At 48.8% G+C, this 4,602-nt stretch overlaps 1 pseudogene across 1 annotated transcript in view; it reads right to left on the bottom strand.

The window, feature by feature from the left end:
- Positions 1-1,782: 1,782 nt before the first annotated feature.
- Positions 1,783-4,602, bottom strand: part of LOC311373033 (twinfilin-2 pseudogene) — a 4,470-nt pseudogene continuing 1,650 nt past the window's right edge. The window contains exon 3 of the transcript XR_014684253.1: positions 1,783-1,961. The product of XR_014684253.1 is annotated as a twinfilin-2 pseudogene (transcript). The remainder of the gene's footprint in view (positions 1,962-4,602) is intronic.

Raw genomic sequence — 4,602 nt, 5'->3', positions numbered from 1 at the left:
GTGTGTGTGTGCGTGCGTGCATGCGTTTGTCGTATATTACTAATGGGAAACATTCGGCTCACACTGAAAGTATTTCAGTAAGTTGTGTGAAGTGAAGCCACGTTTATTTGCGTGTTGCATCACGGTTGCCATAGCAAACAACTGCTCTTTGTTGGTGCCAGAGAGGAGAGGGTTGTGCAATGCAGGTTTTTATGTAGAAAGACGGTTTTGTTTTTTTCTGCTTTGCCTCTTACATAAATACACACAGACAGAAGAAGGTTCCCCATTTGCCACCAGTGTGCTGCATGTATGCACAAGCTTCAACATGTAATAAGCTGTAATAACCGGAATCAAAAGATCACTGAATCCGACCAAAACATGAACGTGTGCGTGCATTCAACCCAGCGTAGTATCGTGGTACATACGGTACGTAGTTCAGGCGTGTTCTGTGGTATATCCTGTACTGGAGTCACAGTGAACGTTGCCGTTTGAACTGGGTTAACTGTGTCTACGGTACGGTAAACTACAGGGATGTTAACTCAGTTCGACTGAGTTAGTGACGTCTTTTTAATTACAAGTTACCCTCAGGCCCCTAGCTAACACACACACACAACCTGATCTCCTTCACTCCCTGATCAGGGTTTTCAGTTTGCATCTTCCCAAAAATGTGGCTGAGATAATCATTTGCATTTCTGTGAGTGTGAGTAAAAATAAAAGCTAAGTTTGGGTTGGAAAAAAACTGCCCAAAACTGGGCTTTATTTTACTACTGCTAGACTGCAGAAAAGTTGAAGCATTTGTTATTGTAATTTAAGGCTGTGGTTACGAAAGAGCACGCAAGCCCAAACGGTTGGTTATCAGACCAGCCAAAGATTAAAAAAAAACATTGAATCCTCATAAACATCAACAACGATTGGATCATCCAAACACACTGACGCACAACACACAAAGTCCACAGAGTCCACGCAAAGCCAGGAGAACACAACAAGTGTCCTCCTGATGAGGATAAGTGACGTTACAAAGTCTGGACTATAACGACAAAAAGAGGACGACCGGATTGACTCGCGAGTACCTCGAGAAAAGGACGAAAGAAACACTTTTGGCTGCCACGGGGCTAAGGCCACGGCTCAACTAAATCCAACCATTACGTCATCCTCCATTACATAATCACCATAATTATAACGACCAGCCCCCGAAGAAATTCAAAAGGTGCTAGGTCGCCTGTGTGGACACACACACACAGAGAGGCCTCTCTCACGTGTGTGAGAGAGAGAGAGAGAGAGAGCGTTGTATACTCAATTCACCTATTCAATTCAATTCACCTTTATTTAAAGTGTAAAATCACCAAAACATGGTCTCAGAACACTTTACAGGACAACACACACAGAAGAGAGAATTAGAGATGACAATTAGGCCAACATGACAGAACAGCAGCAACAACAACAACAACAACAACAACAACAACAACAACAGTGACGATAGTGACACGAAACAAAGAACAAAAATGAAGCAAAGACAAACAACAGAACAGAAATAAAACGTGCTATCAGGGTATACCGTATGTTTGAGAAAATAGATGGGTCTTTAGTCTGGATTTGAAAATGGTTATGGAATCTGCATCTCTAACTGATTGCGGGAGCCGGTTCCAGAGGAGTGGGGCACGGTGGGAAAATGCTCTTCCGCCTGCTGATTTTTTGTTGACTTTGGGGACCATTAGGTAGTTACCATTCTGTGAGCGGAGGGCACGTGTGGGAGTGTATGGGATTGGAGTGTATGGGATGAGTAGGTGTGACAGGTATACTCACGGGAGAGCCCTCCGGGGACCAGGCCAGGAACAGCCACTCGTAGCCCTGGGTGTTGGTGGTGTCCAGGCGGTACAGCAGGTAGCAGGGCATGCCCTCGTCCAGCAGGGGTAGGACGTAGGCGTCGTACTCCTGGTCAAAGCGCTTGCACACCAGCCGCGTCTCCCCCAGCACCAGCTTTTCTGGAGGGACGCGTCGGGGAGTCAGGGTCACAGTCAGAGACAGAATCACCGGCGCTTTTTATTTACGTTCTTGTTGTGCACAAGAAGTACACAAGGGTGTTGTAATAGATCTACAATAGAGTGTTATTATGCTAGGTACCTCGACACACACGCACACACATAGGTGGTGGTGATGGGAGGAGGGTGGGTGGTGGTGGTGGAGGGTGGTGGTGATGGGTGGTGATGGGTGGTGATGGGTGATGGAGGGTGGAGGGTGGTGGTGATGGGTGGTGATGGGTGGTGATGGGTGGTGATGGGTGGTGGTGATGGGTGGTGATGGGTGATGGAGGGTGGTGGTGATGGGTGGTGATGGGTGGTGATGGGTGATGGAGGGTGATGGAGGAGGGTGGTGGGTGGTGGTGGAGGAGGGTGGTGGGTGGTGGTGGTGGATATGGGTGATGGAGGGTGGTGGTGATGGAGGGTGGTGATGGTGGTGGTGGTGGATATGGGTGATGGAGGGTGGTGGTGATGGAGGGTGGTGATGGTGGTGGTGGTGGATATGGGAGATGGAGGGTGGTGGTGATGGAGGGTGGTGGTGATGGATGGGTGGTGGTGATGGATATGGGTGATGGAGGGTGGTGGTGATGGAGGGTGGTGGTGATGAAGCAGGGGAAGTGGGTGAGGCTCGGGGGGGGGGGGGTGGTGGTGGTGGTCTTTGTATTTCACTGGTTTCTAGTCTTCGATGGTTCTTGTTACGTTGGGGGACAACCTGATATTGAACGGGGGAGGGGGGGGGGGGGGTAGATACCTCACAGATCAACGACCACCGGGCCAGCGTCGCTATGGAGATCAGAGCGGCCCAGCGCAGACAGAAGCCCCGGGCGTCTTCACAACAAACCGTTTTGACACAAGTTCGGTCGTTACGCTCGCCGCCATTTTGGAGAACACAAAAAAATCCTTGTGACCAATCGGATCAATCCGATTGACGGCATCAATCCGAACGTTTGGCGAACGCGCGTTCCGCTTTTTTTCACCCGCTCCGCCGACATCGTGGGCGGAGCCAACGGTCAGAGAGAGAGAGAGAGAGAGAGAGAGAGAGAGAGAGAGAGAGAGAGAGAGAGAGAGAGAGAGAGAGAGAGAGAGAGAGAGAGAGAGAGAGAGAAAAGCCCCAGTGGGGCAGAGCAGCCGCACAACCTGTCAATCATTCACAGACACGCCCTTCAATAATACACTCAGTGTGTTCGTAGCCGCCTCGCTCTGACACAACAGCCGTCAACGGCGTGGGACCGGTGTCCCGTCACAATGCACGCATCGAGACCTCGTTAGAGAGACCGCCTAATGTGGAAAAGGTTATTATTATTATTACTATTGAGCTGGAGCCTCCCCACTCCGCCAGGCTCCGGTCAGCCCCACTCAGCAGTTAGCTCCATTAAGGCTTAAGGCTCCATTAAGGGCGTCTTTAAGGCTGCTCTGTATCCCGGGGTTAAGCTTCCCCGAACCAGGACCTTTGGACCACAACTGTCGTCTTGGCGTCCTGTTGGTGTGTGAGTGTTGGATCTACAGCTACATGTCTCGGTCTCGGTCCACCACGGCTGAGTCTGTGTTCAAACATCTATGACGGACGCCCACCGTAGCCACAACCCGACTTTAAGGTGCACCTACTTTTGGGATTGGGAGTGACGACGGAAAACGCACGTGAACGCGTTATAACCAGGGAATGTTCGTAGGCACTACGCCTGGGCAATAAAACAATAAATGATCGTATCGTGATAGACTTTTGATCAGTATCAATATAAAACATGTTCAATATATATTGATAAGAGACTGGAGCACTGAATCTAGCAGCTGGGTTTGTTACACAAACACGGTTCCGTACTTATTTACAACATTTGAGTGTTTTTCATTGTTGTGTCGACATTGGAGTATTTATCAATGAAGGACAGTGGAAGGTCGTATTAAGTGTTTAAGAGAAGTGTTTAAATCCAGCATGGTAATTCCTAGTTTCTTTAGGTCATTAAAATGATCAATAGTTATAATCGATATCGATCAATATGATCAAGTTATATCGCGATATGCCTTTCAGCCATATCGCCCAGGCCTAGTAGGCACATTAGTAATATTTAACATACGGACCATTGTCAACAAAAAAAAAAAGTTTGTTGCATTGTAGCTCATTAAAAATCAGACAGTATTTGTCCATACAAGTCTGAATAGCTGAGTATCGTTGCTGTAGCCTGTCCCGGGAATATGGATCGACTTTCAACCAACTCCATGGCACGCCTAGCCTAGCCTGGACTGCAAACACCTCTCTGCTGGGCTCCTTCTGCACAGCGGTTCATTCGTACCATCGTCAGGAGACACATCAACGAGGGGTCGTGACCTCCTCATAATGCTGGATGTATGTCAGGGAACGTCACCGTTGGGGTTTGAACCGAGACCCTTCTCGTTCAGAGGTCGGGTGTTCCTTACCACCACAGCTTTATTACAACGGTGTGAGTCTGGTCTCAGGCTCCAGTCCTTCCAGAACCTCAATCCTAGTATACGGCAATTCACCATGACGTCACACTATGTTCTTCCGGGTGGCAAAAGCCGATGCGTTCTCCGTTGGCACCACTAGTAAACAAACCCTTCCACGATCGAGAAAACAGAGTAAATGGCTTGA

The sequence above is a fragment of the Micromesistius poutassou genome, assembly GCF_964030765.1.
Source record: "Micromesistius poutassou genome assembly, contig: SCAFFOLD_1569, whole genome shotgun sequence".
NCBI classification, from domain to species: Eukaryota; Metazoa; Chordata; class Actinopteri; order Gadiformes; family Gadidae; genus Micromesistius; species Micromesistius poutassou.
Note: the sequence above shows the minus strand (reverse complement) of the source record. Positions and strands in the feature narration are given on the sequence as shown.